Source organism: Bubalus kerabau, chromosome 13, assembly GCF_029407905.1.
Source record: "Bubalus kerabau isolate K-KA32 ecotype Philippines breed swamp buffalo chromosome 13, PCC_UOA_SB_1v2, whole genome shotgun sequence".
Taxonomy (NCBI): domain Eukaryota; kingdom Metazoa; phylum Chordata; class Mammalia; order Artiodactyla; family Bovidae; genus Bubalus; species Bubalus kerabau.
The window spans coordinates 76,847,912-76,872,391 of record NC_073636.1 but is presented as its reverse complement, the minus strand read 5'-3'; the positions used below and the strand labels follow the sequence as shown (position 1 = coordinate 76,872,391).

Sequence of the window (24,480 nt, the reverse complement as noted above, 5' to 3'; positions counted from 1 at the left end):
ATTGACAATTTAGAATATGGACAACAGATACAGTATTTTACCAATGTTAAATTTACTGAAGTTGATTTCTATACTGTGGTTATTTAAGAAACTATCCCTATTCTTAGTATTTAGGACAAAAAGGCCATTATGTAGACAAAGGACCCTCCAATGGTTGGAGGGAGGGTTTACATACTTATGAGTGAGTAAGTGAGAGAGAAAGGAATGGGGGAAGAGGGGGAAGAAGAGACTAGAAAGGAGGCTAGCAAATTGCTGACACTGGTTGAATCTCAGTTGGGCAAAAATTGTTTAATTCTTTGTACTATTCTTTTTCTTACAACTTTAAGTTTAAAATTATTTACAAATAAAGTTAAATGCATATTCAGCTTTGACTTCCAATCTTCATATTTAAAAAGAAAGTGATTCCTTAATGAACAGAAATAGCTATGTCTCAATACAATTACCTTTATATTTTTGTTTCATTCACAGGTTATTTTTAAATTGTGCGGCCAACCATCCAGTGAATAATAACATTTATTTTAAAAATATAATTTAAAAATTTATACTCCAAATTTTAGATATTATTTCTTTACTTTGATGTTAAACACAAGCTGAATCCTCAAAATTAACAAACTCTTTAGTGAATAACAGCATTTCTTTAACTTGAAAGACATAATTTATTCTATATTCTTTGTACTATTTCCTTAACTTTGCTGTTACACATAAGTTGGATCTCCAGTAGAGCTTAAGGTGCCTAGCATATAACAGGTGATCAATAAGTATGCCTCGAAAAGTACTGAGTAAATGGAACATTCAACCCCTGCAGTCGTATTTTAGATTTTCCTCCATTCTGATCTACAAAAAAGTTTAAAGATTAAACTTGCTAAATTGTTACTTGTTTGGCTGATATAGGATGTCACCAAAATGAATTTTTAGAGACAATAATTATATCAATAGAGAATCAAAACCATGAAAATCTTCAGTCAGTTCAGTTCAATCGCTCAGTCGTGTCCGACTCTTTGCGACCCCATGAATCACAGCACGCCAGGCCTCCCTGTCCATCACCAACTCCCTCACGTCCATCACGTCAGTGATGCCATCCAGCCATCTCATCCTCTGTCGTCCCCTTCTCCTTTTGCCCCCGATCCCTCCCAGCATCAGAGTCTTTTCCAATGAGTCAACTCTTTGCATGAGGTGGCCAAAGTACTGGAGTTTCAGCTTCAGCATCATTCCTTCCAAAGAAATCCCAGGGCTGATCTCCTTCAGAATGGACTGGTTGGGTCTCCTTGCAGTCCAAGGGACCCTCAAGAGTCTTCTCCAACACCACAGTTCAAAAGCATCAATTCTTCGGTGCTCAGCTTTCTTCACAGTCCAACTCTCACATCCATACATGACCACTGGAAAAACCACAGCCTTGACTAGATGGACCTTTGTTGGCAAAATAATGTCTCTGCTTTTGAATATGCTATCTAGGTTGGTCCTAACTTTCCTTCCAAGGAGTAAGCGTCTTTTAATTTCATGGCTGCAGTCACCATCTGCAGTGATTTTGGAGCCCAAAAAAATAAAGTCTGACACTGTTTCCCCATCTATTTCCCATGAAGTGATGGACCAGATGCCATTGATCTTCGTTTTCTGAATGTTGAAAATCTTAGTATGAAAGAAATCAGTAATCACAATTATCATGTAAACTAGACAGGTGCACATATCATTCATGTAAAGACAATGTTTATGTACATATAAAAGAAACCTAAATATGTCTAACTATATCCAAATATGGGCTTCCCTGGTGGCTCAGACAGTAAGGAATCTGCCTGCAATGCAGGAGAACAGGGTTTGATCCCTGGGTCAGGAAAATACCCCGGAGAAGCAAACTGCAACCCACTCCAGTACTCTTGCTTGAAGAATTACATGGACAGAGGAGCCTGTCCATGGGGGTTGTGAAAAGTCAGACACGACTGAGGAACTAACACTATGTCCAAATACACACGTGGCTCTCCTTCTCTTGATCTAACAGAACAGCAGGCTATAACGTGCATATGACTGCAGTCTACATGTTACCGAGTTTACTCTTTCACCAAGTCCCATGATCTCTAGTAACAGAGATAATTATCCAAAAATCTACCAGTGCATGATTCTAATCTGAAACCACAGTACTGGTGTTTATTCAAACATGAAGGTATAACTATTTAAGATATAAAATAATTTTCAAATTTCATTTTTTAGAAACAGGATTGACAGATTTTTTTTTCTAGCTCTTACTTAGATAGAGATAAACCTTGGTACTACCTTCACTATACAATGCCTAAAAGACCACATGATACACAAGTCTGAATGACAAAATACTGTATAACAAAAAAATCAAAGTAGAATAAATGTATCTTTAAATGTCACCCGACTAAAGAAAATGTTCAACATGAGAAATAACAAACAGAAGTATTTCAGTCCCAAAAAACAAGTTTCCACATATTCAGTAATACAATAATTCCTAAAAACAGATGACTACAACGAACTCTTCATGCACAGTTTCCTATTTATTTGGCATTAATCTTATTTATGAGCACAAAAAACTATAAAAAGCATTTGTTTTACTTGCCAGGCCTGTTGTCTACTTCTCACTGGTGGAGCCAGACTCAAACTATATTTATCTGGGGGGCTATATTGTCTAGCTTTGTAAGTTATTCTTTTCATGGCATATACAGCATATACACACTAAATCTAGACCATTTTCAGTCACTCATCAAGAATTAGGGTGGGAGGGGGGAATGGAACATGTACCAGGCCCACAAGTAGATTAATTTCTGCTCCCCCAGAAAAGTTTAGAAACACAGATCAGTAATTGTACAGCCTACATTTTTACATCTTAAATTATAGCCCATCTAGTCTGAAGAATATACAGAGTTGGTAAAATCCATATTCAAAGGGGAAATAATACAGCACAAGAGTTTCCCAGTACCTCTCACTGTCGGGACAGTCTTGATACTGAGACCCTTCTAAATTCTGATCCCCTACAGATAGACTATCATCCACACAGTTGAGCTGAAAAGAAATCAGGACCACAAAATATACCTGCCCTACTCCCAAACAACCTGTACTCTTATCCAATAGTGAGGTTCATAATATATTTTGAAGTTGCGAATGTAGATGCTCCCCGGCTGACAGTTAAACTGGAGTAACACCTCAACCACACTTCCAGGTAGAATACAACCTAATCACAGAAGGCTTTTCACACCCCTGACACTACAGTAACGAAAGACTAGAGCAAAACACTTTTCACTGAATCAGATTCAAAGGCCCAAAATGTATTCTATCTTTCAATGTAAACTCAACTGTCTAGATCCTTGAGTCATTTTTACAATTATTTTCCTTATATGAAATGTTTCTACTTAAAAGTTCTATGCTATACTACTTAAATACATTAATATGACAGTGTGCACTTTAAAATGACATTTAAGCAAAATATTCTATGCAACTATTTCAATATAGAACACTATAAATTTATAATAACTTTCAACGTTCTCAAAATATAATGTTACCTATTTCTGTATTATTTGGAAAAGTCATAAGTAGATTCATGATAAATCAGATTTAAAATGAGCAAAAATCTTACAGAACTGGATAAAATTCCTCTATAAATACTACAGGCCTTTCTATACAATACAACCAAGCTGTGGTACAGGTTTAAGTTTATATACGCACAGAGTACAACAAACTGGTAGAAAAGGAACATTCTTTAAAAGCAACAAAGAACTGTATCTGCCAGCTCAAAAGCCACAAAAATGACATGTGGCTTAGCAGCATTAACTACCTTTCCTTTTGGTTATTCACAGTTAAGACAGGAGGGGAAATCTTGATTATGTACAACAAACTATGCAGATGGTCAAAGATACAGGAAGTACACCATGTCCAAAAGGAAGCGGTATCAATCAACAATGCCAGTGTCCATTAGGTGAGCAAGAAGTTATTCAGGGAGGGGGAGCACCTAAGAAAAGCCACGACAAGCCAAAATGGTAAGGAGGTAAAGTGAAACTGAGGTAAAGTCACCCAGTCATGTCCAACTCTTTGCGACCCCATGGACTATACAGTCCATGGAATTCTCCAGGTCACAATACTGGAGTGGGTAGCCTTTCCCTTCTCCAGGGGATCTTCCCAAACCAGGGATCGAACCCAGGTCTCCCACATTGCAGATGGATTCTTTACCAGCTGAGCCACCAGGGAGGCCCAAGGAGGTATGTTTCCCAGTAAATCTCCAATGGCATAGAGACCAACTGAAATATTTCATTTTCCTAAATAAATAAGGAAGGAGGAAGGAAACATAACTTTTGTGGCAGTACAGTGCCAGGCATATCACATATTTGGCATTAGAGATCAGATCAGTCGTTCAGTTGTGTCCGACTCTTTGCGACCCCATGAATCACAGCACGCCAGGTCTCCCTGTCCATCACCAACTCCCGGAGTTCACTCAGACTCACGTCTATCGAGTCAGTGATGCCATCCAGCCATCTCATTCTCTGCCGTCCCCTTCTCCTCCTGCCCCCAATCCCTCCCGGCATCAGAGTCTTTTCCAATGAGTCAACTCTTTGCATGAGGTGGCCAAAGTACTGGAGTTTCAGCTTTAGCATCATTCCTTCCAAAGAAATCCCAGGGCTGATCTCCTTCAGAATGGACTGGTTGGATCTCCTTGTAGTCCAAGGGACTCTCAAGAGTCTTCTCACAATTCTCCAAAGTATGTATTACTCCCATTTTATAGATAAAACAGCATCTAGATCACACACAGATACTAGATGGCAGAGCTGGGATTACAATATTTTTAGAATTTTATAATCAAAAAAATATGTATCAGATGTTCCTTGGGCATTTCATCCCTCACTCCAAAAAAAAAAAATTAACCAATCATACTGTTGAATCACACAATCTCTGCAAACAAGTTAACTGGAGAATGTCTCAGCTCATCAGTAAGAACACTGAGAAGCTGTTACATGAGGGTTTAAGAACATGCAGTATTAGGGTCAGAAGCAATGAGGTCCTCCAGCTCAGCGGGTACTAACGCTGCTATTTCCCTCAAGTCTCTAAAAATCAACCACTATTCTTCAGTCACCTAATAAATGGCCCTCTACTAACCATGACCCTTATTTCTACTTGATACCAACAGTTAGTGGCTCACATGGCAAGGAAAAAAGCTTAGTTCAGAAAAGCGTTAACTATAACCAAAAGAAAGAAAAAGAAAGAAAGTGAAGTCACTCAGTCATGTCTGACTCTTAGCAACCCCATGGACTGTAGCCTACCAGGTTCCTCCGTCCACTGAATTTTCCGGGCAAGAGTAGTGGAGTGAGTTGTCATTTCTTTCTCCAGGGGATCTTCCTGACCCAGGGATTGAACCTAGGTTTCCGGCATTGCAGGCAGACGCTTTACCGTCTGAGCCACGTGGGAAGCCCCAACTATAACCAAAATAACCTGTCAAATCTTTTCATTCTTGGGTTTCCCAAGATTAAATGCTAGAGCCAAGTACTTCTGACTATCCCACCAATAATCTGGTTTATTTATCAGGCTTGTCTGTCTGATATATTATACAAGGTATGATTAAATATGTCAATTAGGGAGTATTTCTGGGAGTCTCCTGAGAATCTCATTAACTTAAAAAAATTTTCATACAACTGTGAATTTGGATTATTTATTGAAAACTGCTTGAAACATTATATAAAAATAGAGACTGATTAAGCCAATTAGAAAAAAATTACCCTTGGGAAAGATTTATGAGACATCCGTACATAAACACGCTACCCAAAATATAAGTTCCAAATTGACATTCTTACTCAAATACAGTATATAGATAGTCATCACCAGTTAGGCTTAATCCTACAAGATTATATTTTCTAAAATATAAAATTAGAGGTTTTATTTCAGTCTCTTGTGCAGCTCCAAGAGAACCAGCACCATGGAGCAAAGAAAGGAAACAAAATAAAATGCGTGTGTTTAGGGGACAAGAAAAAGCAGAGGAGGAGGTAAGTCCATAAACATGGAGCTACTATGGACATCTCCTCACCAGTGACTACCTCCTACCTTTACGTTTTAACTGAATCTTGGTATAGAGGATAAGAGCTGAAAGCCAGGGGTTGGGGGTCCAAATAAAAACTAACTTGCAATATCCTTTTGTTTTGTTATTGAGAACCTGGTATGTTTAGTAGGATGCACTATAAATCACCTAATGCAATCCATCTTTTATATCTAATTCCATTTCTGTTCAAACATTTGCATGCCCAGACCATTTTGGGGCCAGGAAATAAGAGATAAATGACACCACCCACTATTAGAACTCTCAGGCAAGCAGAAGAGGAAAACATACAATTATAACAACATAATTTGGTAAGTGTTAAAATGAAGGCACAACTGATAGGAAACCTATTAGCCTACAGTTTTTTAAAAACAGGGGAAAAGCATATAAACTGTATCAACAATAAACTAACTTGGTGTGGACATCTGCCACAAAACAGTGTAAATCTCAGGTCCTGGTCAATTCTTTTCCTCCATCTTTAGTTATTAATGCCTGCAGATTTGGAAAGGGGCTAGCAAAGAGCAATAAAATATCCTACTTTTAATATATAAGTTGAGGTGAGAAACATCCAAACATGAAGTAACAGCTATTTCATCCACAAGGTTTCATTCTCTCTTCTCTCGGTGTACTGCTTGCCTTTTCCTTCTCAATCAACAGCTGACCTCGAAGCCCCTTTACATTGATGCTCTGGTTTAAGCCTGATGAAGCTAAACTCAAACACAAACTCCCCAGAGGTTCTAGTACCAGAACTGGGCATACCAATTAGCCAAGGCAGGTGCTAGATGCAACTGGAAGCTTGCTGCCAAGAGATTTCTCAACCTCTACACGAGCAACAGAGATGAAGTTCACGAATATACACTGTGCAGAGGGAGTTAAGAAAGCCAATTCCATCGAAATCAAATTATCCTCGCCTGACAGCATACTAACTAGCTGGGTAATTCTTTAGTTGCTTTAAAGGTTAGAGTGACTCCGACAATTTAACATGCTGAATCACTGTCATTCACAGGAATGAGACATAAGCCTGAACTTCATACACCTAATTCATTATTATTATATTATTTATTATTATTAATAATAAATTATTCCATTCCTAAACAACATACTATTTAGTTGTACTTCTTCCTCACCACCACTTCCACCACCCAAGTGGCCTAAAAAGAAAAAGATTCTGACAAAAGATATTCATGAAAACAGCTATTATTTGTATTTAACCCTTAAGTCACATATTTCTTTTTAGATGTCCCCTCTATCCCTCTCTTATCTACAATACTGAAACACTTTTAGTCATCCTTTGGGATCAAATGACTGTCACCTTTGGTGAAACCATTCCCAATTATCCAATTAGTAAAAGCTATCCTGGGACTTCCCTGGTGGCACCATGGATCAGAACCCACCTGCCAATGCAGGGGGCACAGGCTGAACCCCTGGTCTGGGAAGATTCCACATGCTGCACAACTGCTGAGTCTGTGCTCTAGAGCCCACGAGCTGCAGTTACTGAAGCCCCTGCCGAGAGCCTGGGCTCCACAGTAAGAGATGCCACCGCAGGGAGAAGCCCAAGAACCAACAAAGGGCAGCCCCCACTCCCTGCAACAAGAGAAAGCCTGCCAGCAACGAAGACCCAACACAGTCAAAAGTAAATAAATAAATTTTAAAGCCATCCCCTTTATTCTAATGCATTTTTCAATTTATTACATTTTCAATACTACACCTTATCCACATTTGTCTCCACTTTCTACACTATCAGCTCTAACTATCTTATCACAAACTCCCTCTCTCTTTCCACTCCTAATACCACCATTCCCTGTGTTCCTCTTTCCAACTTCAGTTCTCCTCTTTCTTCCCTTCCCATTAGCTATACTTCTGACCAACCACAATACTCCTAAAATACAGAGAAGACCAGGGGGATGGGGCTAAACACCTTGCAAAACAGTTTTGCTTTTTTCCGACATGTCATTTTTCACTTAGATATTTCCATTCCAAAAAAAATATGGTGGCTTCAAGATATCTATCAAAATAAAACTCAAGGGTTTGAATTCTTCAGCTGACGTACTGTGATACAATAAAAAGACAGCAGGGCTTTGTTGGAATCAGACTTTTGTCACCTATAAAAAGCTGATCGCCTGTAAAAACTGGGAATAATCACATCTTCCATATTCTTAGGTTTATCGTGAGAATGAAAAGCAATACAAAGCAAGCAACTGGAATAGGGTAAAATGGTGAACCCTCCAAGGTACACCATACCAAGAACAAAGATGGACTTTCAGCAACATCAATTTTGTTCTCATTTGAAAAACAAATCGTTACAAATATCCCATACAACAACAAATTAAAAAGCTTCAGACAAATAAATTAGCCAGAACTACTCAGGCTATCTTCAGTGTACAGATAACTGACTGGAATTCAGAATATTTTCCCACTGAAATAGTGTGGTGAATGGCAGTTAGTAGCTAACATAAAACCATAAAGATAGAATAAAACTACTGTCACAGATGTCTATGTCCTTAAGATAAATAAGTGTAATTAAAGAGTAAACAGGCACCTTTTAGAAGATTCTGAAGAGGTTATCCAAGTACCTTCAAAGGTACCAGGTAAAGCAAAGAGTGCTGGTTCTTTTTTAAGGCCTCTTTGTATTTCTGGATTTGTGGTTTTATTTTTTCTTTGAAAGACGTAAATAGCTCTACATCAAAAGTATTGTTTATACCTAAGGCTGTCCCCTGGCACATAATAAAAATATAAGCAGAAAAGAAAGGAAGCAAGGAAGGAAGAAGAAAGTGTTCAATCTCCTTGAGCCAACTGGTAAAGCTCTGGATTAAGATAAGCAGTGGGGAGTTAGAGGGGTGTGTGCACAGAGCAGAAATAAAATCTGATATAAATTTAATTAATAAGCAATAAAGATATAAAGGAGAGATGATCACAGCATGTGTCTCATTCTCTCCTATTCCAGGCTATCTGTCTAGCAGAAGAAAAGACATTTTAAGAAATGTTAAAACTAAGGGCGTCCCTGGTGGCTCAGTGGCAAAGAATCCATCTGCCAATGCAGGAGACACGGGTTTGATCCCTGATCCAGGAAGATCCCACAAGCCGAGGAGCAACTAACCCCGAGAGCCACAAGTATTGAGCCTCTGTGATCCAGTGCCTGGGAGCCACAGCTACTGAGCCCACAGGCTGCAGCTACTGAAGTCTGCGTGCCCTAGAGCCTCAGCTCAGTAATAAGAGAAGCCACGAGTGAGAAGCCCGCCCAATGCAATGACGAGCAGCCCCTGCTCATGGCAACTAGAGAAAATCCCGCAAAGCAGGAAAAGACACAGCGCAGTCAAAAATAATTTAAAAAAAAAAATTTTTTTTTAAGAAATGTTAAAACTAAACAAATGATGCCATTAGTCACCTGGCAACCAAACGACTGAGAGCAGCAAAGCTGCTGTAGAAGCAGCACTAGTCAAGTAATGAATGAATGATACCGGGAACGATGACCATGGGTCAACTGCAAGGCATATATTGATAAAATGGGAGTGCCTACAGAGTAAAAAAGCTTGAAGTACCAAGACACTTCCCCTGCAGTCCTAAAGTTAGCTCTGTCCACCAATATCAAGAATATATAGAAGCTACATTGAGTTTCCCTATAAGACTAACATCTCAAAAATCAACAATAGGGAAATATAAGATGACGAAGCACTTTGAAATAATTTTCCAAAAACAGGTACTGAAGGTAGAAAAAGAGAAAATAAGGTATCACAGGAAAAACATCCTAGCCAGATTTCCTTCTCTAAAAGAAAAGATGTTGGGGCAGATGGTCTCTTACTTAAGCAACACGACATGGCAAGTCTGACTCATAAGACTTCCTGAATGGGCCATCATGTAGACTACAGTTAGTCTGTGCTCAGTCCTTGCTGTTTCCATTGCCTTTTTTCTTTTTCTGACTTCACAGCATAGTTACTCTTCAGTGATTTATAATTCCACTCCTAGACTAAATAACCTTAAATTCAAAAGGATTCTTTTTTAAAAAAAATAATGTTTCCATATACCTAGAAGTTATATGTCTGATGACAGAAGTTCTCTCTTCAAATAAATCTCCAAAAGTCACTACTGATTTCAGGATGACAGTAATACAAACAGTGAATGAGAGCATATATACCAAAGTCCAAAAAGAAAATAAGAATGCACTCCTAATATCATTTACCTGTTGGAGGGTGGTGTAGTGGTAGCATGGCTGAAAAAAGCCAAAGTCCAAACCAGACTTCAACTGCCTTCTATTCTCCTCCAAAATATACCTACTATACTATGTAGAGCTAAAAAGCTGTACCTCTAGGTCATGATTGTTCAAGGGAAGAAATCTGCAGCAAGCGAGACTATGAACTACTGAGGAACAGGATGAAAAGATCATCACCCAAGTAATCTCACATGAAACATAGTGTGGGTTTTTTTTTTCCCCCTACTCAAAGGTCAGTTCTATGACGCATGACTTAAAGAGCCTTTCTGTGTACTTCACAAACCTGCCTATGCGTGTGGAATAAATGAAGGGGGGGCGCTCATCTCATTATCCTGAGAGAACATTTGAGGCAAAATTTTAATTATGAACCCTTGTACAACTAAACTGGTAAAAGCAAAACCCACTTCAGCAAGCATCCTGAGAGTGGTCACAAAGTAACAGGGACATAATGTACAGCTGAGGACTATGCTAACACTGCTGTATGAAACAGAAGTTGTTACGAGTAAATCCTAAAAGTTCTCATCACAAGGAAGAAATTTTTTTCCTTCCTTCCTTCCTTTTATCGTATCTATGTGAGATGATGGATGTAGCTGAACCTATGGTGGCAAGCATGCCACAACACATGTGTAGATCACACCATCCTGCTGAACCCCTTAAACTTACTCAGTGACATATGTCAACAATTTTCTCAATAAAACTGAGGAGGAGGGCAAGTTTTTCATGTTTTTTTTTACGTGTGAAAGTGAAAGTGTTAGTCACTCAGTCGTTTTGACTCTTTGGGACCCCATGGGCTGCAGCCCGCCAGGCTCCTCAGTCCCTGTAACTCCCCAGGCAAGAATACTGGAGTGGCTAGCCGTTCCCTTCTCCAGGGGATCTTAAAGAGCCTGAATGTTAGCCACACAAAGGAAACTGCATTTCCTATACCAATATGCTTGGGATGAACTGTTGATCAAAATAGACAAGTTTTTTGTTGTTATTGTTTTGGGGCTTTTTTTTTTTGGTTTTGTTTTGGCCTCCAACAAGCTGATGACCCAGTGCCAGGAAATCAACAAACTAGTACATGTAGAATCACAAGTTGTATTTTGTGCTATAAAACATCTCCACTGAAAATTAATGGCTGATATGTAATTTAAAGGGCTTCCTCAGTGGCTCAGGTGGTAAAGAATCTGTCTGCAATACAGGAGACCTGGGTTTGATCCCTGGGTTGGGAAGATCCCCTGAAGAAAAGAATGGCAACCCACTCCAGTATTTTAGCCTGGAAAATTCCATGGACTCAAGGAGCCTGGCGGGCTACAGTCCATGGGGTCGCAAAGAGTCAAACACAACTGAGCAACTAAGACTTTCATGTAACTGAAAAGCAGGAACAACTGAGTACCAGACATAGCACACCATGTACACACAGCTATTCAAAGATACGAGGTGCAAGGTTTAAGTCAAAAGCTGGTACAGTTCTAACCAAATACACTAGTCTAGCAGTTCTCCACCCCTTTTTAATATCAGGATTTCTTGAACTCTAAAAAGCTTTGGTTATGTGGGTTATTGTCTATCAATATTTACTGCTGCTGCTGCTATGTCGCTTCAGTCGTGTCTGACTCTGTGCGACGCCATAGACGGCAGCCCGCCAGGCTCAGCCATCCCTGGGATTCTCCAGGCAAGAACACCAGAGTGGGTTGCCATTTCCTTCTCCAATGCATGAAAGTGAAAGGTGAAAGTGAAGTCGCTCAGTCGTGTCTGACTCTTAGCGACCCCATGGATTGCAGCCTACCAGGCTCCTCCGTCCATGGGATTTTCCAAGCAAGAGTACTGGAGTGGGGTGCCATTGCCTTCTCCGTCAATATTTACTACATTAGAAATTAATACTGAGAAACACTTGAAATATTACTACATTTAAAAACAAGTCCATCATACATTACTGTATACAATTTATGAAAAATAACATGAAACAAAACAATCGCATGAGAGGTGGCACTGTTTCACGTTTTTACAAACCTTAATGTCCGACAACAGGAGACAGCTGAACCCTCTTATCTACTACACCATTCAACCTGCTGCGATACGTCATACTGATCAAAATATATGAAGAAAATCCAGTCACACAGATACACGTAATTGTAAAAGGAAGGACTATTTCAATAGCCTTTTATAATTCATTATAAATAATTTTCCTTGATATTATGCTAAAATGGCAAGTAGTACTTTCAGTTTTCATTTAAAAATTCTTCCAAACTTACAAAATATTGCAAAAAACACAACAAAACAAAATAACATGAGGCATACCCTGAATACATCTTACTCAGATTTGCTTACTGTATTAAGTGTCCTGTGACTACTGTAATGAATTTCCACAAACAACAGGATAGTGTCTTGAAGTTCTCCAGGCTCAGTGTCCAAAAAGGACATGGCATGACTGGGCCATACTCTTCCTGAAGGCTCCAAGGGAGACCTGCTCCACCCTCGCCTAGCTTCTGGTGTTGCCAGCACTCCCTGGCATTAAGAAAGTGGTACTTTCTTAAAGGTCAGTTGCAAAGTGCAATCTGAAACCCAATCAATGAACTTTCGTACTGTTACATTAAAATACTAACTTACACTCTGAAAAAACTTTTACCCATGCATGATTCTGCAACATCAAACATTATCATTTGGATAATACTGGTTCACTGAATAAGCAGATTTTCAAATACTGATACATTATACAATATCAAAAACTCCACCACATTAATATCACCACCCGTCTCATTCATAAAGTCTTTGAGTCCTGAGAAGCTGTCACAGTCATGGTGACAGATTCAAAATTAACTTAATTTCTACTTGAAAACTCCAGCTTTATCACTGTCAACAAATACTCTCAGATGCTTTCTTTAAAGTTATAGGTTCACCTTGCTCAGCTTTAAGCAACTGTCTGCCAAATCCCCAAATTCCAAAGCCAGAGTTTTAGTCATTCTTTCAAGTAAAAATTATATTTCATGAAAAAAAGTGGCCTGTTCAGTATAAAAGCCAATCACACAAGTGTTCTTCCCCAAGACAACCATCCTACTTTAGTAGGCAGAAGTGTTTTTTGCGTATTTTCCATTCTCACTAGAAGAATGTTAAAAATACAGTACTCAACTGTCAAGATTTAATGAAATGAGCAAATTTTGTTCCTTTATCAAAGACAATCCCGAGTGATAAAGAAGTGGAGTTTATGTGAGGTTTTTCTTTGCTTCTTTTCCTTTAAGTCTGAGCACTGAGGAGTGAAAAATGTAACTGACTACCAGTAGTCTGGTAGTGCCGCTGCCCTGATTCATGCTAAGATACCAGCAGTTTTATGCATCACTGCTTTTCTGCCATCAGTGCATTAACAGGATGAAAATGGAAAATATATTACTATGCTGCTGCTGCTAAGTCGCTTCAGTCGTGTCCAACTCTGTGCGACCCCATGGACGGCAGCCCACCAGGCTCCCCTGTCCCTGGGATTCTCCAGGCAAGAACACTGGAGTGGGCTGCCATTTCCTTCTCCAATGCATGAAAGTGAAAAGTAAAACTGAAGTTGCTCAGTCATGTCCGACCCTCAGCGACCCCATGGACTGCAGCCCACCAGGCTCCTCCGCCTATGGGATTTTCCAGGCAAGAGTACTGGAGTGGGGTGCCACTGCCTTCTCCGAATGATTTCTGAATGCAACACAAATAAGCTATGAGTGCCAGAGACAGGGAAAGGGGGACACACAAAGTGCATCAAAAAAGAGAAACTTCCCACTCAAGATACAAATTATAAACTAAACTTACCAAGTGGATTTAAAAATTGAACTAAGATGCCCAAGAAATTGCACTGATTCCAAAAGATGAATTAACCACCCAATAAAATCTTCAAATAAGTTTAAAATAAATGATTACAATCCTTAATAAGACAATCAACAGCCATGAAAATATAATACATATAGAGCAACAATGTTCTAAAAAGAAAAAATATAAAACTTCATAAATTATTAAGTATAAAAAAGATGGTACTGCCCATTATCTGAGCACCAAATATCAGAACTCCGAATAGATGTGGTTAGCATGGGATGCTTAAGCCCACATTTTAAACAAAACTCAATAGACTAGGATTAATTCTTAGACCAGACACCACACACATAATCACTGAATTGGGGCAGGGTGCAGGGACTGATGAATCCAACCAGAAGGCAGCACAGTGAAGTAAAAAAGGGAAAGAACACAGATTTGATCTAAGCCCCAATACGGTATTTGCCAAATTTAAATCTCTGCATCTTAATGTTCTTTTCTTGAGAGTGGATATACCATCACCTTTACAAGGTTGCTGAAAGAAATTTAAAAAAAAAAATCACACATTTAAAAAAAGAAAAAAAAAAAAGCTCAGTGGTGGGCAAATGGTAGGCCTGAAAGATGGCTCCCACAAGAATCTTATGATTTACAGACAGAATCAAAATTATTTTAAAGAGAGAATAATTATAAAATAACTACCTCTACAACTCAAATAAATTCAGGAAACAATGTATTTGTGTGTTTTCCAACTCCAGTATTAGCAAAATAGACTTAAACAAATCTAAACCTTGGGACCTAACAGAAGATTAGAGATGTCATTTGAGAAGCACTAAATTCTCAAAGATGCTACAAATATAGTTTTGGTAGTAGTCTTAAACTGCTCTTATGTAAACAGTTCAAATATTTTCCTTAAACTTCTCTGATACTGTACATTTCCCTGTCAAAAATAGTTTGTTGAAACAGTATCTTTTATTAGAAAGGACACTTGGGTTGCAATTTAAGGACAATTTCTTCTTTGAAAAATCATGTTAAAATTCATAATTAATTTCACTGCAATTTTTAAAAAAAATAAAGACACTGGCAATTTAACTAGCCTAAATTTAAAATCCCATTCATTACTCATCATTCTTAATAAAATGGCTTCCTTTTCAACTGCTGAAAGAAAAACAGAAAAGGACAAAACTCAGGCTTCTTGTATTTCAAATGGAATTGGGAGTTACTTTAGTAATAAAATGCCTACAATTTACATGGTACCTTTACACCACATAACAGACTTATCAAAAGCCAAAATATAAACTCTAATATACACAAAAATTATATTTCAACTTATTTCCCAGGGCTTAGAAATCAAAGACCTCATACTCCTAAATCAAGTCTAGAAAAGAGAAGACAGCAGGATTACAGCTGTGCATGGCCAATCTATCTTCTGAAGTCAATGCACGTCCTGTTACCTTGCAGCAGCCACTGTGATCTGCATGTCAACATATCCAAGGGTTGCAGTATCTGAAACCTGCACCAACCATAAAGGTGTTGTTTTAATTAACAAGCTTGCCAACACATAATGAACTCTGGAGTTCTAAAGTTCTTTTAAAATTATTATCACAATCTCATTTTAAAGAAAACTTTAAAAGGCTAAGAACAAGATTAAGAATCATCCAATTCCAATTCTATTTATGGTCACCCTCCAATGAAACAACTAGCTCTATAAAAATCTTTTTAAACCAAGAACAATATGCTAGCAGTCGATGTAGCAAAAATAAAGATTCTATAGGGCCGTTTCTACATGAGGGGCAAATTTTATAGTAGGCCAATGAAAGTAATGACAAATCACGCATTATGTAACAGGAGTGCTACCTGGAAAACATTAGGTTCATTTTTACTTGGGATGATTTTTCAACTATGAAAGACAAAATTTTATGGAAGTGAATTAAATGCCCTATACTTCTGATCTTTAGGTTGACTGTGGACTCACATAGCATGAGCTTAATATGTGAAGTTCATTAAAGATTGATACATGATGGAAAATATATTTAAATCTTAGGAACATATGCTGAGCATGTGTACACATGCAGAGCTTTCGAAGTTTTTAAAATGTGAAAATGAGCTCCTGTTATCCTTGATAAATGTCAGCTGTCATACACTCATGTCCAATACATACTATTTTTCACAAAGCAGAGTACCAGAAAAGGCAATTTTGAATCCACCAGCTGTATGTAATGGTTATACACAGAAAATTCTACTCAAGGTCAGAAGTTTATAGGTTTTCAATATCAACTTCAAAATAATGCAGGCTTTACATGTTAAAAATAACAGATTCCAAACATATTCTTTTGAAAACAGAGTAATAAAAAAGTAACTAAGAGTTTGGCACATGAGAGACAGGACCACTGAACTGATATAAACTGGATTATTTGTATTTCTGGATCACTGAGCTGATATTTAGGCCAATTATATTCTTAACTAAGCTACAAAATTAAGTACTACAAGATCTATATTACCAACCTGATGACTTTATGTCTATATTTTCCAACTCTAATAAAACTGTCCCTTTAACAAACCCTGACTGTGAACAATTACTACAACCTTACCTCCATCCACTTTTACCAAGAGCAGAAAAATAGCGATTACACTAGCAGAGCAATTTAGATAGTTTGTTATTTGTGCCAAAGATGGATATTATAACTTTAAGAGTTTTCTCTACATATTCAGAAAGCTTCATCCTTAAAAGCAAACCAGTTTAAGCAGTTTTTCACTTTAATAATAGAACAAAACTATTAATAGGAATTTTCTTTTTAAAGTTTTTCTGTATAGTATGTGACCTATGCTAAAAAAAAAAAAAAAAAACTATCTTTGAAAAGTAAATTGCTCTTTCACCAACAATAAATTCAAACTAAGCTTTCAAAATTATAAATACATCGATATTCTCCTATATATCATAAAACCAGTGACATCCACATTTTAAATACATCACTAGTCATCAGTCACCACTGCACAGAAAGAATCTCTTAAAAGCTTAAAACCTAAAAAAGATAAAAAAGGAGTGAGGGACCTAGTGTAGTCAAATTATCTCAAGTAAAATAACTTTCACTTTTCCACTTAAAACTACAGCACTTCATCAGCCCAAGAGAGCAGATCCACCAAATTATGGCTTTCTTAGTATCTTCTAATTGGCCTTATAAGCTTGAGTGCAAAAAACTGATTTCTGGATGTATAACGGCAAAATATCCGTAAGTAACTTACGAGCATTTAACGGACATATAGAAAAGTGTAGATGGATTTCGGTATGATTTTGAATTCTTTTTTGAATAAAGTCTTTTGACATAAACTTTCTTGACAAATGAAGATACGGGGCTGGAATTAACATTAACCCTATAATTTCAGGCCAACTAGTCTAACAAAGACTAAGGTTTTTTAAAAACTGAGGTGAGTTTAATTAACGTTATTCTTGAATCTCAGAAAAGTTTGAGATACACAGCACACTTTCTGAAGTCAGTGCCATTAGGAAAGTACCCATATTTTCCCATAAAATTCCTTTATCGCATCATAGAACTCTTAGTATTCCTGAATACATCAGCTATATTCTCTAAGAGTTTCATTAAGATATGATAAACCATTGTTAAGCAAATATCCTCCAATTAAAAATAAAAAATACCAACAGCAAGAATTTTACAAAGATAAAGTTCATGCACCACACGCTTAGAATACACAGTCCAGCGCTTCAAGCACAGAGCTGCACAGCTGTCACCACTGACAACTGCAGAGGCTTTCATTACTGCGGAAAGAAGCCCCTCCGCTGTCACTCCCCTAACGCTTCCATACCCCCACCCCACACAACTTCTCTGACACCCTCACCCTAGGCAACCACTAACCTATGTTCTGTCTCTATGGATTTACCTATTCTGCACAGTTCATACAAGTGGGATCATACAGTATCTAGTCCTCTGTGACTGGCTTAGCCTGCAGGTCTATCCGTGTTGTGGCATCTAACAGTGCTTCATTTTACAGATATGTCTTCATCCAGTCCTCAGTTGATGGACATGAGGTTGTTTCCCCTTTTCGGCTAACATGAACACTGTGACCGTGAACATTAAGTTTCTAATGTGGCCACCTATGTAAGAATCCTCTGAAGACTGCTAGTAAACAGGAAAGAGGCAGGGTCTTTAAAAATTTTTAAGTGGAACCACTTGTGCAATTTTAAGTATGATTAATATGCTAAGGGCTCGAATGGTAAAAGTGGACAACATACAGGAACAGATGGGGGATGTAAGGAGAGAGACGGACACTCTAAAAAACCAAATTAGAGTATTAAAATCAAAATCACTAACAAAAATAAAGAATGCTGTCCACGGACAGAGCTGCTTGGTGAGAGGAGTGGAACCAGTGAGGCTGAATACACACATATACTTTTTCTTTCTCTCCCTCACTCCCTTTTTCTCTCTCTTCCAAAATGAAAATACAAAGAGGAAAAAGGACAGAATATTCAGGAAACGTGGAACAATTACAAAATAATACACACATAAGGGGATTGCCATTTATATGAAATTCAAGAAAAGGAAAACTGTAGTGACTTAGAGCAGCCCAGTGGCCACCAGTTACCAGGAGAGCGGACAGACTGCAGAGGGGCACAAGGAACTTCAGGGGGTGGCAGGAGTGTCTTCCGTCAAAATTGAGACAATGGTTACACTGGCCAAAACTGAAACTGTAAATGGAAGGTTGGTGAATTTTATTCTTTGCAAATTATACTTTAATAAAGTTGTTTAAAAACACTGCAGTACATACTGCCAATCCTGTGATAAATAATAAATGACTTGTATGAAATAAAGTAGCTAATGAAACAGGGCTATTTCAATAAGAAAATTTACTTTTTTCTAAAGAAATTCCCCATTAAAAGTAAATTTATTACATCAGCAGTTAAAAATCAAGTTTATCTTTTAAAACTTTAGAGTAATAACAAGTCTCTCTGCAACAAGTGACATGTATTAAAATGTTCACTGAAATATCATTCATACATCAAGAACTAGAGAAAACTAATGTTCAATCCCAAATGTAAAAAATTCTAATAAAGCCATATGAAAGACTACCATATAGTAGCAGAAAAAATAAATAAATTATATATAACATGGTAGAATCTTAAAAGCAAACAAAAGTTGAAAAAACAAGTACACTACATTCCTTATATTTTTGTAAAGCTAAAAGACAAAACTGAACATTGTTCAGGAACACATATATATGTGTGGCTTTTCAAACTTTTTTGAAAGCAACTGCAACTAAAGGAAACTGTTACTTCTGGGATCCAGGCAGGATGAGTTCAGGGAGAAACACAGAGGGAATGGGTACACCTAACAACCTTCCGGCTCTTAAATTCAAGTAGCAGGTTCACAGGTGTTCATCAAAGTATACTTTATAACTCACAAATAATATATACTCTTGCTCATATAAAATACTGCATAATCTTAATGTTAAATTTTAAAAACTATGTGGACAAATACTTAATCTAACATTTGAGCTAGATCCTGTGTTGACTGTATTTCATCTACTACTCAATCCCCACTGCAGTCGTCCTTTGATACAGAGAACAGATGAAAGTATAGAATTCAACTTTATTCCTTTTAATAAGAAAACAGGGAAGTAAAATAACTCACTCAAGGTCAAATATTTAGTAAGTGATGGAGCTAGAAATTAAACCCAGGTCTTGCCAATGTCAGAGCCCAAGCCCTTAAATATTTCCACTCATCCCCTTAAAAATCCCCAAAAACCTTAAAACTTATGACATCAAATACTCTACTCCTTTTTTCATGGAATCTCTGAGTTTAACTGCACCATTTACAGCTATTTCAACAACAGACTTTCAATAGAACTGGCCCATCTGAAATCCTGAATAAGAAGTTACTGTTTTCCAGCCACATTCACTAGAAGTTCCTACCAGTCTTTATAAAAAGAAAATAGTGAAGAAGTATGGCCTTTACCAGGTTGGTCATCACCAAGTACCATAGATTCTCAACCCACCCCTATGCACATCACTTTAAAAAACAATTTTAAATATCTTCATCTTACTGATAGTTTGATCTTCTAATCTAACGATCATTCATTTACACTGAGTAGGGGAGAAGCAGTTCACTTAAACTGTTTGGTTTTTAAATAACAGTTGCTTTACAGATTTCCTTGAGTTTAATTCATTTTAACTATAAGGCATAAAAAACAGTTTATAATTAAAACTGTTATCTTTAAACTCTAGTAATTCAATATCAAACTAAACTGAAGGACAGAGACAAATACAGTTCTCACAACTTAGAACATCATTCATATGCAATACTTTTTCTAAGTATCAAAATTCTCAGGACTTCTGCCGGAACTTTAGAAACTACAATATTATTAATAAAATATGATATGAAAGCATGTGATAATTATCCTGGCCTTGGCAATATTTTCATTCCTCTATCCAACTATACAGTGTTTTAATTTTAACAAAGATGACATAAAAATCAGTTTCAGAAATCTACACGAAATATATCCATTAACTGAGGTTGTATTCAAAAAGTTAATTTCCAAGACCATGAATAATATCACAGCCTAAACTCCAGAAAGTCATGATGTTAGAATTTCTATAGTTAAAGTTGAATTTTTCTGTTGAATAACCACAGGCTTACTTTCAATGCTGGAGTAATGTCATCTGTAAGTTTCTAAGGTATTACTGACTTCAGTGATACTTACATTTTTCTATTAAAAATCATTTTTAAACCACAAATAAGAACTTACCTTTAATTTCTGCAACTGTATAATGTTTAAGCAATATCCTCTACCTCTTCAGCATGAATATTTAAAAAGACTGCAACTTACTACAATATAAAGTTCACAAATTATAGAAAGAAAAGGTCGAAAGTTTGCAAAGAATCAAGATGTAAGTTCTAACTTCAGTTACATCACAAACTAGTTATACAACTTTGATAAATCCATTGGCTTAAGCCCTTTACAACGCTGGGTTGTAAGAACAAGGTTGAAACAGAAAAATATTTTCTTACTGAATATCATTCAGACTGGAGAAGAAATAAAGTAATTGAACTTAAAGGGTTATCAAAACTACCCATCTGAAGAATGGAAGGAAAATAAATTGAAGACAAATGGAAAGGACAAGTGAGAAATAGTAAATGGTCTATCAAATATGTTAACCAGAGCCCCAGAAGTGAGACTGAAGCAGAAACAAAAAACTTCAAGAAATAATGGCCAAAACTCCCCCAAACTTGATGAAAACACCAGTCTGCACACTGAAGTTCAGTTAATCCCAAGAATAAATACAAAGAAAACCAAACCTAAGTACATTAAAGTCCAACTATTTAAATTCAAACATCTTGATTTTCAAGAGAAAATTTTGAAAGTAGTCACAAGAAAAAAAGACCATAAGACCATATATACAGAGGAACAAAGATAAAAATTACCTTTTTAGAAGCAATCAGACAACAAGATCTTTAGAGTGCTGAAGCAACTGACACAGAATTTTATATACAGGGAATCCTTCAAAAATGAATGTGAAATAAACATTTTCACATAAGTAAAATCTGTGACAATTAGTCTCAAATACTTTAGGGACTAAAAGTACTCCTTCAGGCCAACGATTAAGAACATCAGATGAAAACTCCTGTCCATAACAATGAATGAAGGACATCCAAAATGTCTTCCTGCCAAATGGGTGGCTTGGCTTTCCTCTGCTGTTTGCCTTGAAGTCTAAGATTCTCATGGAAGAGATAACAAATCTAAATATTTTATGAAATAAATTCTGGGTGACAGACTACTGACCTAAGGTAACTTACACAATTTTACAACTGTACTGGAAGATGAACTAAGTCAAAATTTCTAGGTCCCTTTATACACCTAAGTGGATGAAGTCTTCAAAGCAGACTGCAAAAAAAAAAAAAACAAAAGATTAAGCGAAACAGATTTACGCAGGACTGAATAAACTAGTGAAGATTTTAACTGCGGTTATTTGTTTTAGAATATTATTGTTTGGTATTATGTTTTCCAGTGGGTTCTATAAAGAAGCCCTTTTTCCTTCTCTTCTATATCTAGCCCTTAATTTAATAAATTACACTTACGTACTCTAAAAGCATTCTATGTGGCACCTGATTCAATGTCCTCAAATTGCAGGGGAAAAAACAGAAACATAAAAACTGAGTCTCTCTACTTTTCATGTCAATATTATTAATTGAATAGGTTTAATAAAAATCTGTCAACTCATTTATCAGGATAACTGGATAATCAAGTCTGCATCTTGAATGTCATAATTGAGAATAATTCTCATTTAGTCAGGCATGACAAGCCCATCATTAACAAATAATAACTTCACTTTATAAGTCAATACCTCCAGGCCTGGTACCTATTCTTTGCTTATAGGGACCAGCCTCAAAAGTAGGCCAGAGACTCAGTAAATCTGATGTACTGGGAGGAGAGACAATTCATTCACATTTATAAGTCCTGCAAATGAAATCTAGTAGAGTTTGTTGAGACTGGTTGCCTAGTCTCAAGATACGAGAATAAAAGAGACTTTAGAAATGCAAGTCTATATTCCTTAGGAAAACTTCCAGAGAAATTAATCCTCTGGTCTCAGAAGCTGTTCAATAAAATACCCTGGCAGTCCAATAGTTAAGACATCACATTTCCATGGCCGGAGACCCAGGTTCAATCCCTGGTCAGAGAGCTAAGACCCTGCATGCTGCACAGCACAGCCCAAAAAATAAATAAATAAAACAGCAATCAAAGAAGCTTCTATGGTTAAAGATATCTTTTTGCTCCTTTTGGCACAGCATGAGAAGAGACTTTTTTTTTTTTTTTTTTTTAAATTAACTCAAGAATCAACTGTGGGCTTCCAATTTAGGTCAAGAGAGAATAAGGAGACTCATCCCAACATAAACTAAGCAAACTATATTCAAATATCAGAAAACAAACAGTGAGAAATTGTGGTCCCTGAGATTAAGAAAACAACTGGGCATGAGGGGAGAAGGAACAACATGGTAACATGAGCCCCACCATCAGCCAGGCTTCCTTCTAGGAGGCAGTTTTTCCAGATCACAACAGAGGGATGAAGAACTCAAACAGAGCCCAGCAATCCTGCAGAATGGACAAGATAATAACCAGAATTCAGAATGGTCAAGCTGGATAGATATTGCAGGGCAGTTTCTCAGAGAGACTGACAAGACTGCAGGGACTAACAAACATATCCTGAAATTTGTACCAAAATCCTGGCTCAGATGGTAAAGTGTCTGCCTGCAATACGGAAGACAAGGGTTCAATCCCTGGGTCTGGAAGATCCCCTGGAGAAGGAAATGGTAACCCACTCTAGTACTCTTACCTAGAAAATTTCATGGACGGAGAAGCCTGGTAGGCTACAGTCCATGAGACTGCAAAGAGTTGGACACGACTGAGCAACTTCACTTTCAGAGAAATCATGACAAAGAAGAAAAAGTTGAAACACTCACACCACCTCTTTCAAGCCTTACTATAAAGCTGCACTGGATTGATGGGCATAAGGATTGATGAATCAATGGAACAGAATAAAGACCAGAAATAGATTCCGACTATGCTGCTAAGTCACTTCAGTCGTGTCCAACTCTGTGTGACCCCATAGACAGCAGCCCACTAGGCTCCTCTGTCCCTGGGATTCTCCAGGCAAGAATACTGGAGTGGGTTGCCATTTCCTTCTCCAATGCATGGAAGTGAAAAGTGAAAGTAAAGTCGCCTAGTCGTGCCCGACTCTTAGCAACCCCATGGACTGCAGCCTACCAGGCTCCTCCATCCATGAGATTTTCCAGGCAAGAGTACTGGAGTGGGTTGCCATTGCCTTCTCCGAGATTCCGACTATATATTCCAGCTTCCCAGGTGGCTCGCTGGTAAAGAATCTGCCTGCCAATGCAGAAGACACAGGTTCAATCCCTGGTTGGAGAAGATCTGCTGCAGGAGAAAATGGCAACCTACTCATTATCCTTGCTTGGAAAATTCCTTGGACAGAAGAGCCTGGCGGGTTTCAGTCCATGAAATAGCAGAGTCAGACACAACTGAGCACACACACAGAAAGTAGCAAAGAGTAGGACACGACTGAGCATGCACATACACACACACACGTACAGAGTAGCAAAGCGTTGGGCACAACTGAGCACGCATGTACATACACATACACACACCCACACACAATTAAAATGCAACACAATGGAAAAAGGAGTCTTCAACAAATAGCCATGGAACAGAATGTCAATGTTTTTAAAAACTTATCCTCAATCCTTTCTTCACACAACATGCAAATATTAAATCAAAATGGATCACAGACCTAAATATGAAGATAAAATTACAGAACTTCTACAACAAAGGAGAAAAATCTTCATCAACTCATTAATAGGCAGAGATCTCTTCACACACTAAAAAACGATTACTCATAAGCAAAAAAAAAAATTTATTTTATTCAAAATGCCTATATTCTCAAAAAAAAAAAAATTCAAGAATA

General features: G+C 37.5%; 1 protein-coding gene across 13 annotated transcripts in view; it reads right to left on the bottom strand.

The window, feature by feature from the left end:
- The window catches only part of NCOA3 (nuclear receptor coactivator 3), a 125,799-nt gene that overhangs the window by 33,937 nt on the left and 67,382 nt on the right, over positions 1–24,480 (bottom strand). For 2 of the 13 annotated variants that reach the window (XM_055545222.1, XM_055545219.1), the window contains 2 exons: positions 23,013–23,093; positions 21,800–21,887 (listed from right to left, as the gene is read on the bottom strand). The exons of 9 other annotated variants lie outside the window; for them this stretch is intronic. The gene's annotated coding sequence lies outside the window, so the exon portion shown is untranslated. The remainder of the gene's footprint in view (positions 1–21,799; positions 21,888–23,012; positions 23,094–24,480) is intronic. 2 more of the 13 variants (XM_055545223.1, XM_055545220.1) reach the window with 1 other exon arrangement.